We start from the raw sequence: 19,486 nt of genomic DNA, 5'->3' as shown, positions 1-19,486 counted from the left end.
ATCCTCCACAGACAACATGAACTGGCAGTCATTAGTATGCTTTGAGCTTTTTATTTTGCATACACACCAAGATATGTAAAATGTCAGTGTCCTTGCTGTCCTTTAGTTTCCAACTAAAACATAGTAAATGAGATAAGATAAAATCAAATCAAATAACTGTTCAACTTCAGTTAAGAACTGAGAGAAAAATGTTTACATTGAAGCAATAACTTTTTTCTTCTCAAAGACTTAAGCAAAAATAAAATGCATACATCTGTTTGGAGAGATTTTCTTTCCTATTTCAAATCCAATGGATAATTGAGTGGTTTGTGTTCTGACAGTTCTGAAAGAAAGAAATTCAGGCCAATGTAATTGATTCAGCTTGGGATTTAGTCTTTTTGCATTTCTTGAAAATAAAAATAAATAAATAAATAAATAGGATAAAATCAAAAGAAGGTTATTGCCTCAATTCCGTATATTTTAATACAAGCAGGACTAAAAAGAATACCTTTCAGAATTCATTTCTTCATGCCACCTATAACAAACCTTGTGATTCAAACACTCAACTGGAAAGTGTGGTTAAGTGTGGAAAGGTGATTTCCAGGTTCTGAATTAATAAGCATTCAATTTATACAAATTGGAATGGCTTTGCATCCTGGGATGCTCCATAACTTGCAGGCTAAGGCATTTTGCTGAGAGAGGAAAAATTTCTGATGAGATTTCTGTTGTAAACCAGGCAGAGACAAAACTTGACTGTAGCTTGTCCCTTTCAGTAAATTTCCCTAAGTCCTTAGTAACTTGGCTTGAAACCAAAATCAGAACATGTTATTTGGGAACTGCTGAAGCTATCTTCTCTGATATTTCTGAACATTTTATATTTTTGTTCAACTATAAATATTTGCTACACTCAATCTGAATTTGTGAGTAGTTTCAGCTACTAGGGAAAAGTTTGGTGAGTACTTTTTTCCCTTCAAAAAATAATTAAAATATTGTTTTGATTGCAAATGCAGAGACTGAATCCTGCAAAAACCTATTCAAGTAAATCTTCTTGTGTACCCTTAAAGACATTATGAAAGACTACTCTAAACCTTGCTAAATCCTTACTTACACCATTAAGATTAGTCCTCAGCATAATTTTGGCCTGAGTAAACCAACATACTCCCAGGCACTTTCTAGGCGTGGTTAGAAGTGAGTATGGAGGACATGAGAATTTACAGTTACTAGTTTGAATGCAGATTGCAAAATTCTGAAGGGTATGGAACTTCAGTAATGGCTAATTAGATAAGGTTTATTTGTGCCAGTTGGCCTCAAAGTCAGAGAGCAGGTCTCAACACTGTTTAATTTATTCTTACTGATATAGCTATGAGTCCCATTTTCTGTGAACGTACCTTTTTTCTGCCTTAGAGAATATAAATTTATTTAGTTGGGAAAGGAGTAATTTGGCCATTTGTATTGGATTCCTAAAGCACACCTGTTTCATCAGAGTAGTAGCAATTAAAACAAGGTAAAACAAAAAGCAACTAAAACTCTCTGCAGTTGCACACAATCCAAGCCATCAGGAATGCATTGGATTGATTGCAGAGTGTATCACTACTGTAGAACTTACTGAACACACCTGATGCAATTACAATACTTTGAATTGGCAGCATGTATATTCAATGTCCACATGGTGTGTTCAGAATGTGATAGGTTCAGCTGCTCACTGCACACTTTCCAGCATGTTCTGCTTGGGATCACAGAGAAAGCAGAAGAAAGAGGTTTGGTGTTCCGTGATTTGAATGCTTAGAATACAATTTAGAAGTTTGATAATGAAATCAAATAGCCATGATGGAAAAACTGTTATTGACTTTCATGAGATCAAAATTTCTTTCTTTCTTTTATTGCAATTGTTACAGCAAAATTATGCTAAACTATATATAGTAGGTTTTAGATTATGGTGACAGAGAGAAAAAAAAAAAAAAAGAGAGAGATTGAAGTAGAGGAACTAGATAAGAAGGGTGTTCAGGCTATGCCATTGAATAAATAGGGGAGACACATGTAGTGTAAAAAGGTATACATGCATGAAGAGGTAAGATGTCTCATCACTCAGAGCCACTTCAGAGTAGCTTATTCTGACCCAAAGAAGATGAAAAACAATTATAGACATTGGCACTTAAAGAGTTCTAGAATAGATAATATAAAATATAGTGGGGAATAGAAAATGATTTTCAAAAACGCATATGAATCAGTGAACATGAGTATAAAACAAGAAATCCAAACTGATACTCTAAGAAAATATTCATCTTGCATACAATACCAGTGTATATCACTTTGTCACTTGGAATTACCTCAATATATGATTTCTTTTTTTTTCTTATGCTATATTAAGTAAATTATCAGTCAAATATTTCTTTAAAAAATGTAGGATATTCAGGGTCACTTAATATCAACATATTTACAGCTGCATACTTCCATGTAGTTTAGGTTAATTCTCACAACAATTTATTTACCTATTTATTTATTTATTTATTTATTAATGAACACTTAAAAAGATCCTTAAACCTTTGTTAAACCAATTTGAATATGAGGTACTATCTAATAGGATGTGACTATTAGACTAAGGTATTTCATTACACTTATACATCATTTGTATTGCTAAAAATATCTAATTACAGAATGTTTGAAGATTATAATATTAATTTCTTCATTGAAAAAATACTTGTAATCTGTTGTAGTTCAATATTATTACACAGAATGTTGCAGAAATCAGGCAGGTATTTCTTCTGATATCTTATTCCTTCAAAGTATATCTGCTGGTTTTGTCAGCCCTTTATAGCACTTAGAGCTGCTGAAAGTGTTTTTTCTACAGCTGCAACATAAAATCAAGTTCCGAATTTGAGTTTGACCTATCTTTTCACAGACATAAAAAAATAAAAAATTAAACAACAACAATCAAACAAGCAAAGGAAAAAACAAAACAAAACAAAAAAAACACCTCTGTGTGTAATGCAGAAGGTTGTCTAACATTTGCGCAATGGTCATTTTTTCCCCTTGCACATTTATTCCATGTTCAGTAAAATTGTGCAACTGAAATGTGGTAGTGAAATTTAAAGAAATCTGTTCTTTATTTGATCAAATGAAAACAAATTCTCCAGAAGTACGCAGAAACAGCTTAAGCAAAGGAAAGGTGGCAGACCACAACAAAAGATGGAATACATTTCTACTTTATAGAAGGAAAATGGCAAAATTTATTAGAAAATAGTGTTTACACAAAAAATGTGACTGATTGCAACACATAAAAAAAATGGAGGGAGTTACTAGAATTTTATAACATATGATCATTTTTATTTTTATTCCTGATAGCTTGAAATTGTTGAAATTTTAACTTTAATTGTCTCTATTTTCATATATTGGCTTTGTCTAATTAGGCAAAATTAAATGTGCTTATAAAATTGTGAGTATCTTGTCTCAAATCATGGTATTTGTTACAACAATTGAGAAACATACTGCAGTAAAGATGATATGTTAAAAATAAGAGAACAGTAGACTTGTTTACTAACCTTTCATTCCAGGTAGTGTATTTTTTAGATGATAGCTAAGGCTACAAATAAACATTAATCTGATAGTATTCTCTTATTCTTCATTAACCTGCTTTACGAAAGATTTTCATGATTTGCATTCTTTTGGATTTGTAACTGGCATTTCCTGCTCACTAGGCTTTCAGAATATTTCAATAGTATTATATTAATATATTTTTATTGAAAGACCTCCAGAAAAGTCATTCAATGCAATATATGTATTCAGTCTTATTTGTGTGATTCAGCTGTGTTACAGCTTAGAAATTGAAGTCACTCTGGCTTCACTTTGACTTTCCTTAAAATTTTCACTTTTTTTTTTCACTTTTTAGGGCATGCATCAAGTGTAGACATAATATTTGTGTCCTGTGAGCTTTCTAATTAAATCATACTTACATTGACTTGTGGTGCCTAAATGTGTTCTGGCAAGGTAGAGCATTTTGCTTGTGTTTCCATGGCTAATATTAAAATTTCAAAAATCCTTGGATCCACATACTGTAGACTAGGTATTGTAATCAACTGAGTCTAATAGTCAATAAGCATTATAAATAATTGATCTACTTTAGTCTGCGCATGTATTACACACTTGCATTATGTTTTAGTAATTTACTTAGTGACCTTCTAGCAGGGGGTAAATGCTGTGTCTTCATTCATTATTTTTCAGTAAAATACTTGTTTTAAATTAGTACAGGAATGACTGACTTGCAAGTTAACACTGCAGTTCTCCATCAACTCAAATTAAACATAATTGCTAGTGACCTAAGTTCATTATCAACTATAAAGTTAAATAGTTAATAAACAGTAATTTATCTCATTTTATCACAGTAAATAAAAAAATAAAAACAAACAAACAAACAACAAATGCTCAAAATTTAGTGTGCTTTTTACGACATCTTCAACTAAATTCTCTACCCAGAATACTGTTGTTTGAATAAGGCTGGCTACCCCCACCTAGTGGGCAAAATATTTAATGAAGCATTTAAAGAGAACTGCATACACTTTGCAAAACTGTGTGAGAGCAATTGTTCCTATTATAATTAAATAATGTATATACTTACATCATCTGCATGGATTAACTAAGTCATTCTCAAGGATTATTTTGATATCTGTGATTTAAGGTGGAATTTAAATGGTCCTAGTTAGTTTTATTGTACATTGTAGTTATTTCAGCTTTGTGGAACTCATTGCCTGAAAAAAAATGCAGGCTTTCTCCAAAGACTTATCACACCTCTGCAGTCAGCAAATACTTATAAAGGTTTTTCTCAAGCTGTTTCATTAAAGGAGTGTGGAAAGAAAGTTGTATCAATAATGCCTTTCAAGTATTCTTTGCTTCTTTCTACTACTGAAATTATAATCAGAATATCAGAATGTGCCTTATCTCAGTGATTACTTCTCATCACTTCTGCTCCAAACACTGCAGTACAAATGAGTTATGGATTAGGAGCAGCCTATTAAAGTGGATGCAACCCACACTGTAGGGCTATAAGGAAACTAGAGATATGGGCATCTTTGAAATCAAACTGGAGGTGACTGCATCCACTTTGAATCCACAGTGCAAAAATATGCTTTCAAATAAATAAGCAGTTCTTATGCTCTTTGAAATATTGAGAAGAAAGGAAATGGAGGTGGTGTTTGCTTGTTATGCGTTGTATTTAGATCACTTGTGCAGCAAGTGAGACTCCCAGATTTGATTTTCTCTCTGCTTATGGAGTGTTTTAAACTGCTGAGGAGGTCACTTGTCTTTCACTTGCTCTGTGTCTGGGCTTCTGAATCAATTAGTCCTGGCTGCAAAGTAGCTCAGCTTCAAAAGGATGAATAAGGAAGATGAGGAGTAACCCATAACTTTATGATCATGGTATTTACTGGCTATGTCTATTCTAATAAATTCAGGAGGACCATGGCATATGGTCTGATGCTAGCACCTTTTCATTCATGCTGTTCAACCATCAGTATGCTTTCAGCATAGTTTTGGCACATACCAACCAGTACTCTCCCAGGCACAATTCAGGAAATAGACAGGACAGGGTTTGTTCCAGTTAAACTGTATGAATGGTACAACAGAGAGGGTTTCACCACAAGGATATGAGCTATACCACACTACTTACACTAGTGGTCCTCCTGCATATTACTTACCAGTTTAGAATAGCCATTGGCACTGGAAGCTTCAGTTCAGTTCAGACCTTTCCAGGTTGAGGAGGCCCGAACCATGTACTATAATGCCCACAGTGTGCTTTCTCCAGTAAACCAGTTTCCAGAGAGGTAGAGTTTTCACCTGCTTGTATTCTAAGTGAAAAGAGTGACCTGTGCATATGAGCCAAGATGGAAATTGAAAACCTTAAATCCCAGTTGCACAGTAGCCACTGAGAAAGACCCTGCAGAAAGGCACTTTCAGATGCATCTCTGTCTTTGATGCTTTTTTATTCGATCTGCTGAAAAAAAAGCACCACAGAATTCAGCATTCTGGACAGTGTTCTCTGCACTAGCCTTAGTCTAACAGCATCTCATTCAGGAGAAAGTACAGGGATACCTTAACACCTTAGGGAGAAAATAAATAAATAAATAAATATACACCCACATTTAGTCCCAAAGTTAGGTCTTTAAATTACAGATTTTTTAACTCAAAATGTAGCAAGACTTAAGTCTACCTCTTCAGCTTTTTTAGGATATTGGAAATATAGTGCCAATATATAATCTTGAAGATTAAATGGTGAGAATATAAAGATTTAAAAAGTCATATTTTTTAATACTTAAGTATTTAATGCCTACTTTTAATATTAACAAAGTGTAGAACAAGCACAGATTCCCAGAGGCAGTCTTAATTTCTAATACAGGAAATATATTTGAAAGAACAGAAAACTGTTCAAGGCTTACTTTTTATTATTTTTTTTCTTTTCATTTTTATTTATCGTTTTCAGTCATATATTAATTTAATGCATATTACAAAACTGAAAGAACACATTTAGCCCATTAGGGATAAGCAATCTGGGATAATGGGTGTTCAGTTTGATAACAACAATATAGGAACTAAAGAGAATATGCAGATAAGTGGAGGGGCACAAATCTTATTCTCAGAGTGCATATCAATCATATTTAATCTATTTTTGATAATGTCTTTATGATTAATAGATTCATAGAGTAAAATATATACAGATTTTGCTTTTGTGACACAAGCTGACAGTAGTCATCTGACGAGACACAGATTGTTTTTGTATATTTATCTTGCTTTTATTTATGTATTAATGACTTTTTGAAGTTACTCCTTGCCAAGTGTGCCAGGATTTTGCTTTGGAATTCTGCCCATCTGTTACAACTGAAAATAAAATTTTAGGCTACATTTGTACATGAAGCATACCTTTGATATTAATGTGAATAGTTTTTGTGGTTTTCTGTCACTATACAATAAGAACTGTAGAATTAGTATAGTTCCTAAGGATTTTTCAGCTATAAAAATTCTGTATTTCCCCACCACCACCACCATCATCTCTCCAGCTTATAAAGCATATATTCTCATAAAATAACAGGAAATGCTTGTCAGTGGAAGGACAGCATAAAATCTCTGGGTAAAACTTTCATTAAATATTTTTTCTTACATTTGGTTTAAAGAACTACCAGTCCCAAATGCCTAATTATGCTCTAAATACAATCTATGACCTTTATAACTGTTAATCATTTAAAAAAAATCAAAAAATACTTAAGAATTTTATTTTAAAATAGAATTTTTATTTTAAAATAACAAAACCACCCATATAATCTGTCAAAGTAATCTGACAGTGCGGAAGCAACATCTTTTTAAATATTCTGTCTGTAACCATTGAACACCAGGCTTAACGATACTGAGGCTTTTTCATGTTACTTCCCTTGTCAAACTGCAGACTGTTGTTCAGATACCATGAGATGATTTCATCAAGAAAATCTGAGTCTCCCTTCCTATCAAGGGGAAAGGGATCTTTGCCAAGCAAAGAAATCTACTTATAGTAACAATAAAGAATATCTTCCTGTCTAGATTGATTCAAGGAAGATCCTACAAAAGCTAATGAATTACAAGGTTTTTGTCATACAACAGTGTGTATTTCAGGCAATTTAATTCTTTTGAAATGCAGTCTTTAAGGAATGGGAGTTTTGATTTCAAAAAGAAAAAAGCTCTCTGATTTTTGTCTCACCAAATTGAATGCTGCTTCTGATACTTTTCAGAAGGCTTCATAGCCACGTTTAAAAAAATAGGTTTTGCATAACTTTTTCAGTGTATATGTACTGTGGTGAATGGAATATATCTGAACAGGATACATTAATTTTGAACTACAGTAAGTCTAAGATTGGAAGTTGAAAACTGAATCTCTGTGTACCATAGATTACCTTTATCCACACACATTTGGAAACTCATACATCAGAAAACAACACAACAGATTAAAAAAATAATAATAAATAATAATAATAATAATAATAAAAACATAATCTGGAAGGTCATTGTACAACTGTTTCCTTATTAATTGAGAAGGGAAAGTATATTAAATACTGTGTGTTTTGCACTTTAGGGGTAGAGCAAAAACAGCCTGGTATATATTTCTGTTGTTTTGCAATAAGTATGATAAATCTGCTCTCTCACACAATACTTTCTCAGCTGATTTTAATGCGGCAGTCCTATATTTAGGTGACTTTCATCCATTTATATCCACTTACCATGATGTCACCCTTACGTCACCTATGATCTTCTCATGAAGGTTTATATTCGTAGAATCACAATTAGCATGTATTAATAGAATTACGCATAAATCTGGAGTTTCTTAGAATTCCTCAAGCAGCTTAAGTCATTTTAAAACCATGCTGCTGCTGCTAAAGATAGACCACCCACATCTTGCAGTTTCCCTCAGCAATACCTTCCTTCCACCGCATGCTGGCAGCTGAAAAAAAAAAAAAAAAAAAAAAAAAAAAAAGAAAAAAGTCAGCATAAGGAAAATAACAGAAGCACACAGACAAGGTACAAGACACAGACTGGAAAGCAGCTGAGCAGCTGGGTGGACACTTCCCAGCCAGAACAGGAAGCCGGAGCACCACAGTAGCCCCAGCCTTGGCTACAGGTTCCTCCCTGGGGGAGTCTAAGTGAGGCAGGGCCATGTCCACAGCTGGGCCTTGCTAAATGTGGTCCATAACTTGGCAGGCCAGAGCTGTGGGGAGCTGGGGAGCTGGAGACCATCCCTGCTGCGGCAGGGGCTGAGTGTGCTGGGGTCCCAAACCACGAGAAGCGTGACAGTGGCCCTGAGGAGGATAGGTAGGGAGAGCCAGGGTTGGGGGGGCTTGTGAGGTCCTCTCATGGGCCCTCATGAGTGCAGTTTTATCTTCAGTAATTATTCAGTGTGTAAAATTACCAGCTGTGCAATTCAAAAGAGGGAGAAACCCAAAAAGGTAGAACCTGAGCAACGCTGTGGTTCTTGTACGTGATCTGAATTCAGATTTTTACCAGTGTTGGTTTTGTGAGGAAGTCCATTCACACAATCTTACTTGCCAGAAGGAATTGTGAAGATGTTAAAATATGTTAAAGAACTTAACATTTTCCATTGCTTTTTTACCAAAGGCATTAGATATTAGCTGCCCTCCTTAATACTGCCTCAGCAGGTGAGACCATGGGCCTGTGGCACTGGAAGCCTTTGGGCTGCTGAACAGCTGTAAATAACTTGACACAGGACAACTGGCAGAAATGTCTTTCCTGGGTGCCCTTCCTGGGTGTCCATCCTGGACCCTGCAGCACCTCCACATGCCTCAGACTGCCCACCTTCCTCTTCTTACTCTTCCACAATATACACTGATTTTTATTTCCTGGTAGTATGGTGCTGCTGTGCCCAAGAACACACAGTCTGCTCAGGATTGCATCAGCATCAGCAGCAACACAAGGCTTATCAAATAGATTAATTTTAAACTAAATGTATGTATTTACTTGTATGGAGCAAACTTTAGATTGTTTTATTATAAATGTTAAAAGAAGGGGGAAGAATGCAGGAACAGAGTTCCACTATTGTTGGGCAGGTTATATTCTTTCTTATTCCTGATTGGAAAGGGATGAAAAAGAACAAATGAGAGAAAAAAACGGAGACTCATTACATGCCCACCCAGAAGGAAGACAGAAAAGTGAAAGCAAAGAGTAAGTAAGGTATTAGGTTATGAGTTTCTTCATTTTTTTTTTCTCACAGAAAGGGAGCCAGATGAGGTAATGCAAAAAGCAGCAGCACCAACTAACCATAAAAGAAAAAGTCCTGGCTGTAGTTTGACCTGAAAATAATGACAGGTGATGTAGACAGAGTTCAAGGCACAGAAACAGCAACATCCTGGAGGTCTAATGTGAACTACCACCATGGGGGAAATGTCATAGGACAACATATACAAATAAAGAGAATCGAGATTCTGTGGCTATGACAACTTTGTTGGAGTATGTCCAGCAGCTTCCTTTGGGCTCAGTAAGTTCAAATAGTAAACCTTGTTGTGCCTGGACAGGCCAAGCAGACTCCCAAGGGCTCCTTGAATATATAAGACAGAGGAAAAACAGAAGCAGTGTACAACTCTTGTAAAATCATAGTCACTGTCAAAACAAAGTATCAGTGTCTTTTCTCTAGATATATGGCTCTTCTGAGATAGCAGTGGGACTTTAACCCAGTGCAGTTAACATACTGAGCTGCAGGGTGGAAGACCCAAGTTTAAATCTCTGTTCTGAATCAGTCAAAGATTGATGTAGCGTCAGAGTTGGTCTAGATACCAGCATTAAGGTTAAGCACTTCCTTATTGAGCACTGCAATGCCTATCCTTCTGTTAGAGTGGCTTCACTCTGTCTGGACTGTTTAAACATTCTGTGAGTCGGAGACTTGTGCACTAGAAGGACTTCATTTTAGCTGATAAATTCACTACAAAGGGCGGTGATATGAGTTAGTCTCTTTTTCCAGTTACTGTCCAATTATTTACATAACATGAACGAGTTTCCTTCCTACACCTCAGCATTCTTCAGCCTTACCACAGAATTACAGGTAGTATAGCTTGGAGTCGGTATGGCTTCAGATCTCCTCAAACAAAGTAGGGAAATGAATCTACATCTCACAATCTTATAGTACAATGTAATTCCCAAACTACTGGATAAAACATGTATTCAGTGAGTAATTTTCTTTACCCTTACATTTCTTAGAACAGCACAACACCAAACACTTTATTTTCTGTTCAGATGGAACAATGCATTCAATACCAAATGAAATAAAATTGTATATCTCTCTTGGTGATAAACATTGCTTTTTACTATGTTTAAGACAAAAAAAAATGCATCAACTGAGCTTCAAATAACAAATTGTAGGCGTTTAAAAATAGCACACTGACTATGAACAGTATGTTTGTTTTTTTCAACATCTAGAAGATACAGCAGGGTGTGTTATTTTTAATGTGTGCAGGTGTGAATAATTAAAAAAATCACATTTATATGTCTTTGATTACATGATCATTCTCAAAGATACAAGTGATTTTAATCAGCACAACTGAGAGGTGATGGGACCTTTATAAATAGCATACAGTGAGTTTGTGTAACCTCTGTGTAGCCTGGACCATTATTACTTTTTTTAGCGTGCACATTGTTGAACAATAATAAACCTATAATAGACTTCATACATTTTCAAAACCTCTTATTGTACTATAGCCTTCAAAATAACTAGCTTTCTGATGTTAAATAGTTCTGCACTAGCAATTTCCTTCCACCAAACTGATCTAAAATCTACACCGATATTCTAAATATCTTAATGGCAATTTAATTGTCACAAACAAGTAGATATCTATTATTCAAGTAAGGGAAAAAACAAACAAACAAACAAAACTACACCGCAAACAAACAAAATATGCTCTCTTCTCTATTCCTTTAAAAAGGAAAGAAAACTCAAAAAAATCTGTGACACAGTTTTGTATTTCTTTACCTCATCCAGTTCAAAGAACGTTCATTCACAAACCAAACCTTCCTAATGAGCAATAGCTCTGGTGACATGCTACAGTATTCGCTTACAGTCAACTTTTAGATAGCACTTGAGTGTCAAAGACTTGAGTCTTTGCCTTCCACTAGCTGATCTTTTCTTACTTCTGTTACTACTATGGTGAGGTAGTGGCAACCTTATCCATAAACTACGCTTCTAGTGGGTCTACAGTTAACAGTTGTGTGGATGACCTTTTTTGTCCATCTGCTACTCTTCTGGGTTTGTTAATGTGCTAGTACCTGAAGGGTTTCAAGGAAACAACATTCCAGTGTCCCAACCACATTACAAGTTGTCCATGCTCCAGTGAATTAACTTGTCTCAACATGCATAAAAGACATAGCAGGTAGAAAACCACAGGAGAAGACATAGAGTAGGAGAAATGACCAAAATGAGCCATCTGACATCTTGTAAGGCATCAATTAAAATAGAATTTGGATCTCAGCTGGTCATTGTCTACTTCCATCAGTACACTGTAGGAGCACAGTAGCTAGCTGCCTACAGTCAAGTCATTAATCATAAGTCTTAATGGCCAACAAGGATTTTGGATACAAACCACTTTTCAGGTGGGAGTTAATAAAACAGGAGGTAATCAACAGGAAAAATAACCTTTAACTCCCCACAAAATCAGGAGTTAGTTTGGTCCTTTTTCACATCTTACTTTATTCAGGCATACTTACAATAACAGTAGGCCAAAAAAAGAGGATGACCTATCTGTATGAGTAAAATCATGCACCCATAATACTTGTAGCCACTTTTACAAACCACTTTGATAGAGAGGTCAGATTGCCTAAAGCATTAAGCATAGAGGTTTTCATTCATTCCTATGAAATCCAAAAAATGCAAAGCCTGCTACTCAAGCATTACACCTACAAAGTAAGCTTCACTCAAGGGCTTTAAAAATGCAAACCTGATCTAAGTGTGAATATTGATTGTGAACAAATGCATGCTAGAAATAAATATGTAAAAGATACAAAAAATGAACGTCTCTAAAGATGGGATAAAATTAAGTTTTATTGAATCAATCAGTACATTTAATTTGTTACAAAAACTATTTGAAAATAAATGATCATATTACTCATTTGATAACATATTAACAGTCTGTGCCATACTGCTGCAACTGTGAGGCAGCTGCTTTCCTCATTTCACAATGCTACACAACTGCTATAAATAATAGAATGATCTGTTCATCTGCAAGTTGTGAAAATAAATGCTTGAGTCTATATTGCATTAGCTCCAATAGCACACAAGTCTAAAACACAAATTACAAAGTAAAGCAACCGGACTTCAGTAAGACATTCATATGTCCAACGTGTTCCTTTATTTGTGTGCACAAAGCTGTTCTTGGATGATGATGCGAGGAAAATAGGTGATGAAGAAAAAATGCTAAATCCTGCAATGACACATTTGAGACCACAATTACACTTCTTACACTTCTTCCACATATAAGAGCTAGAGATATATCTGTATGTTATGTGTACTCTACTTCCCTGAGAAGGGATGCAACACTTTTCCCAATGTGTATTGCTATCTCCTTTCCTGCCTTCCTTAGTCCCTGAGGAAACAATTACTTCAGTGCAACGAGTGAAATACTGAATCCTAAACTTCTTGCTCTGACCTGACAACATTCAGCCATATACAGATTAACAGAGCTATTTGATTCAAATTTGTTAGTTTTTAAACTCATAATAATGGTTATTACTTTTCATTCTTATAATAAAAGGAATTGTTCTTGCATTGCAGATGCCAAGGGAACTAACAGATTCCCTATAAATCAGAATTGTGACAGAATGAGCATTGAAATTTCCTTTGAAGTGGTATTCAGAATCTTGAAATTTTCAACAGTGAACAATAAGCCCCATTTTTAATGTTGGACAAAATTATAGAAAGAAAAAAAGCACTGATAGCCATTAAAGAAGGAGAGTGCTCTCTTATTCCATTTTTTTAAAGTCTGTAATAAAACAAGATATTCATGACAAGTCTGTTTAAAATTGATTAAAAAAGAATAAAAATACCAAAGTGACTGTGGAATGACCTTGATCTATTAGTGGCAAACCTCTATTCTGCAACAAAGTGATCATTTTACAGAAATGTGAGAAGTTTGTAGATTTTTTTTCCATTTAGTTTTTTAACACTACTGTTTAAGTTAGGTTTTTCATAGGAGAGCACAGAGTTTTTACTTTTTTTTTTTTTTTTTTTTTTTGCATAACTTGGAAATATACAGCACTGACTCTATGAAAGTCATGACTCTATGAAAGAAATAACTCTATGAAAGCCCAATATAAAAGTTTATAGCAATTTTTCATCCCTTCTTTCAATTTTCAAAAAACTAGTATTAAATCAGTTTATTAAATATATGCATTTATTAAATAAAAATCAAGTCTTAAAGAACACTTGAATCATATGAATGATTGCAGTTGTATCACAGGGTTTTACTTAGGACAGATGAAATTTTCTCATCAAGGTATACTTTGATAAAAATCTGGTTTTGTCTGTATTTCTGAAAAGACATTTTCCATTCAAATTTGACTTAATTTTATTATTCCAGTGTTACAGGAAAACACAAATCAAAATGGAAGATACGGAAATTTAAAAAATGCAGTTTTTTGTGTTTCCTTCCTTTCATCCTTCCTCTCTTTCTTTCTTTTCCTTCCTTCCTTCCTTCCTTCCTTCCTTCCTTCCTTCCTTCCTTCCTTCCTTCCTTCCTTCCTTCCTTCCTTCCTTTCTTCCTTCCTTCCTTCCTTCCTTCCTTCTTTCCTTTCTCTCTCTCTCTTTCTCTCTCTCTCTCTCTTTCTCTCTCTTTCTCTTTCTCTCTTTCTCTCTTTCTCTCTTTCTCTCTTTCTCTCTTTCTCTCTTTCTCTCTTTCTCTCACTTTATTTCTCTCTTTCTCTCTCTCTTTTTTTGTTCTCTTTCTTTCTCTCTTTCTCTCTCTCTCTCTCTCTTTCTCCTTCTCTCCTTCTTTCCTTCTCTCTTCTTCCTTAGGCTGGGTATCTGTCAGAGGGTGGTGAGCAATTGCATTGTGCATCACTTGTTTGTACACATTATTATCAGTAGTACTATTATCATCATTATTGTTATTATTATTGTTGTTATTATTATTTTCCTGTCTTAATAAACTGTCTTTATCTCAATTCGTGGGCTTCACTTTCCCATTTCTCTCCCCCATCCCAGAGAGGGAGGGGGGAGGGTGTGCGAATGGCTCTGTGGTGTTTAGCTGCCAGCCAGGTTAAACCACAACATATGCAAGTAAAGCTACAACTCCACAGGTCCCCTTCTCTACTCTGGAAATCTTGTTAAGAGCAAAAAGACGATCACTAAGTAGCAACTGACTTCATTAGTACTCATAAAGGGACACTTGGACTATAGAATCCAGTCATTTGAAGGCAACAGCATCACAGATTATTGTAAAGGAATCAAATACCATTTCTGATTTACCTGTTGTGTTCTCTATTCCCACTGGAAAGCTGTGTGACTCTTGTGTGGTACAGAATAACTAAATTAATTTTGTACCATCAGTATCCAGTAATGAAAGCAGCTATGCTTCTGGTTCCCCTAATACCTTTTGTTATCTGCCCCCTGCCCACACACACTGACTCAGTATGTCCCTCTTCTTTCTTTTTGCTAGACCTTTGCCAAATGGATTTATGTCTTGTACAACATACTTATGTGCTTCACTTTCAGGTACTCCAGATCATCATAATAGTTATTTTTGCATTTGTTTTAAGTTAAATTTATCCTTCTTCAGCATGGGTGACTAGCATGACAGAACTGTATGCAGTATCTGTTAAATTGTATACTCTACATTTTATCAATGTTTTCCAATCCTGAGTAAAAATATTTAGGTTGACAATCCCTAGGATCACATTTCCATTTTCATAGCCATATGATACATATTTCTTATGGTCAACCTGTAAATTTATGTGAACAGTTCTTTTTCTTCCTCGGTTAATTCTAAATTATGACATTTCCAGAGTAATGAAGTTGTTATTAGTTCCTAAGAGTCTTTTTCTGAAATCTGTACTATTAAATTTCATTCGTATTCATAATACAAGTTCATATTCATTGTATCAAGACAATACTATTTCTGTTGCTACTCCAGTAAGCTTTCATTTTAGTGGTATCTGTAAACTTCAGGATATCATTAAATTTAAACAACACAGCACTTCTCTGATGTTAATATCTATTCAATTTTGATTCTTTGGGAAATCTACCAGTAATATAGTGATCCTGACATCATTTCATCACTATGTATTGTAATTTTATATCTAGCTCGTTCTTTCTTTCACATTTTCTCCATTTTAATTAATGATTATCAATGCATCTCCTATTGAACTGGCATCTTATTAGTAGTTCTGAAATATGGAATCTACTGCATTTATTTCATTCAGAAAACTAGTTTATTAAAGAAGGTTACCGGGTTAGTTTGTCCACAACTACAATTGTTAAAATGCTGTTGCACCTTATCTCATCTGACTGAACTGATTCATCATCATCATCATCATCATACTTTAGACATGATTATTAGTTTTTACATAGCACATTGATTAAAAGCAATAACAATGAATACTGTGGCAAAGAAAAAGCCAAGAGAAAATCTATTGAAAGCTAATCTTTGCACTGGGAATTTGTCTCAGTTGTTAGGACCCAGGTTAATATTTACTCCATCATTCCATAGAGTAAACTGTGCACAAAATTTGATAACTTTACTGCACTTTATGAACTTTACGATAGAGAGATGTGGTTAGCATAAATTACAAATGTGACCAGACAGAAGCTTCAGACACAAGTGCCTTGGCTACCTATTCTCTCCAACATTAACATCCTGAAATAATTAAACTCCACCCAATGTACTGGACTCCAAGCCTGTCCAAGAACTTTCTCATTATTACATTTACAAGTTTGCTTTTTAAAAATTTCCAAGCATCAAAATGTTGAAATATCAGCTATGCCTCTTTTTCTAAACATCACAACACTATTAAGCAAATATTACAAAAACTGGTAATAATCCTTTAACTAATGGCATGCAAATCTCACTGGCTAAAATCCTACAGAATGATGTGACTGCCCCATTTTGATCTTTATTTCTGAATACACACATATATATATATTTGTATATATTTATATATATCTATATCTAGATATAGATCTGTTTTTACTTTTTATTTTGGTGTAGAAAGAGCTGTAACAGACAAGTTACTGTTATTCTCAGATCTCATTTGTCTCTGTCAGAAAAATCATTGGAACAAATTAAATACATAAACGCAGAAGATTAATGCCCAATACTCTCATGTTGAGGCTGGAAACAGGGTAATTGAGAAAGCAGAGATTCACCAAATTCCATACAAGAAATTGTGACTGTGTCCAGGCACACAAGTGCTAACATCCAGTAAGCTGAGTAGGAAGAAACACCAGAGTGTATGAAATTCAAGATGTCCCAGCTTACTGCTGAGCACATAGAATCATAGAATCATAACTACCAATGTCACCCATTAAACCATGTCCCTAAGCACCACGTCCAACCTTTCCTTAAACATCCCCAGGGACAGTGACTTCACCACCTCCCTGGGCAACCTGTTCCAATGCCTGACTACTCTTTCTGAAAAGAAATGTCTCCTAATTTCCAACCTGAACCTCACCTGGTGCTACTTGAGGCTGTTCCCTCTAGTCTTATCACTAGTTATCTGAAAGAAGAGGCCAACCCCCAGCTTCCCACACCTTCCTTTCAGGTAGCCGTAGAGAGCAATAAGGCTCCCTGAGCCTCCTCCAGACTAAACAACCCCAGTTCCCTCAGCTGCTGCTCACAGGACTTGTGTTCCAGGCCCTTCACCAGCTTCTTAGCCCTTCTCTGGACACATTCCAGGGTCTTGATGTCCTTCTTGTAGTGAGGGGTCAAAACTGAACACAGTACTTGAGCTGTGGCCTCACCAGAGCAAAGTACAGAAACCATCATCTCCCTGGTCCTGCTGGCTACACTATTTCTGATACAAGCCAGGATGCTGTTGGCCTTCTTGGCCACCTGGGCACACTTCCAGCTCATGTTCAGATTGTCATTGACCAACACCCCCAGATCCTTTTTCTCCGCACAGCTGTCCAGCCCCTCTGCCTCCAGTTGTAGCCTGGCTCCTTAAGTGTCCTCCCTAAAGATCACACTGTGTATGTGTGTGTCTGCCGTTTGAACCACTAGTTAACTTCAGCAGGTTCTCAAAGAGGGATAACTATTTTTAAATCATAAAAATCCTTCAAGTTTTAAGAAAAACAGATGTCTAGCTTAATAAGTTAGTGACCTTACTCAGGGAAAGACTGTAATTCAGTTTAGCCTTTTAATGCTTAAAAGAATTCAAACATAATACAGAAAGCTATAGGGAAAAGCTTTTTACTGCTCACAGGATTATGTTAATATTATATTATGTATGGGAAATTAACATTCTATTGAAAACTTCCTGTATAGAATCAGAGAATAATTTAGATTGCATGAGAACTCTTGAGCTCAGGCTACTTTGTTCCACAGATGTTCTGTTTCTTCAACCCATAGGTTAGCCACTCTATGTGAAATTTCTTTTTTCCCAATACCCAATCAGACTTTTTCCTTGTTTCCAGTTCACTTTTCTCTCTCTTTTGCTGCACATCCCCAAAAAGAGCCTGACACCATTTTTGCTATATTCTGCCATCAGATATTAGAAAATTTTCTAATTTTCTAATAGGTTCCTTATTTAGCTCTCTTCTTCAGACTTACATGTGTTGCAGACCTACTTTGTACATACATACCAAAGTATACACTAATTTGTGTATACATACATACATATGTATACACAAATTACATACATATGTATACACAAATTAGTGAAATGATAGTGAAAAGATGCTCTTTTACTAATCTTCATTTGTTTTACATATTCTGATTCTTCTTCAATTGCCAATGTAAATAAATAAACAGCAATCAGGTATCACAATGTTTAATCAGAATTAGAGAAGTAAGCTAGAAATTGTAGGTTGTGGGGAAAAGTTGACAATGTATATTTAGAGGTGGTCATAAATCTTTTTTGTTGTTCTGTGGTAGATCACTTTTTTATTGGTTACATGTACAGTTTTCCATTTAACTGCAATATGATATAGTACAGGATTAGTATATATAGTATAGGGATCCTATAGTACAGGATCCCTACTTAACAGCAAACAATAACTTTTACACACCTCTGATAATCAGTCTCACCAACTCAAATGTGACCAAGTGATACATATAACTTCTCATCCCATACCATGTGATATTCAGGTGGAAAAGGGAGGTGATATCATTCTTTCAAATCCGGCTTTGAGGTTTTCCGCTATAAAGATCCTAGCAAACGTTTCACATATCATCAGAGTAACAATGAAATGCATTAAAACTAATGTTCATTTCTCTATTTCACTTTGAAGCAGGAGAGGAGCCCAACCGAATGAAGATTTATAACACTTAGCAACTCCCTGAAAGATGTAAAATATATATAGCTTATACAGTGCTGGATGAAACTCAGTATTTATGCTTAAGTAAGGGCATGTTCTTGTAATATAAAAATCACAGTCCTTTATACACAAGAAGCTGTGAAACATAGGAATTGGCAAGTGTTTTAAATATGTCAGATGTGTCATCATTATTTTTAAGTACGTAAAATCCAATCCATAGGAAAAAAATATGACAAGTAGTCAGCAGCAGACAGTGGACACAAAGCTAAAAATAAATATATCCAACAACTGCAACTGAACTCACTATTGAAAAACCTATGTGTAACAGAATGTGCTTCACACTCAATTGCAGTTAGTCATGCTACATCATGGTGAACATATCATGAGAAGAGTGGAGCATCATGATTTATTCAAGCAAACATACCCTTTTAATAGAAAAAAAATTGCAGAACAAAGTATTTAACCATTAATATGAAAAAATATTTTTCCTTAAGATCATAAATAAGGAAGAATGATGATTATATGAAAGTC

The 19,486-nt window shown here is 35.1% G+C and overlaps 1 protein-coding gene across 1 annotated transcript in view; it reads left to right on the top strand.

The window, feature by feature from the left end:
* MANEA (mannosidase endo-alpha) overlaps window positions 1-19,486 on the top strand; it is a 204,858-nt gene that overhangs the window by 15,576 nt on the left and 169,796 nt on the right. The window lies entirely within an intron of this gene.

Source organism: Anas acuta, chromosome 3 (assembly GCF_963932015.1).
Source record: "Anas acuta chromosome 3, bAnaAcu1.1, whole genome shotgun sequence".
In the NCBI taxonomy this organism is placed as follows: domain Eukaryota; kingdom Metazoa; phylum Chordata; class Aves; order Anseriformes; family Anatidae; genus Anas; species Anas acuta.
The sequence above is the reverse complement of the archived record's forward strand: the minus strand, read 5'-3'. Positions and strand labels throughout refer to the sequence as shown.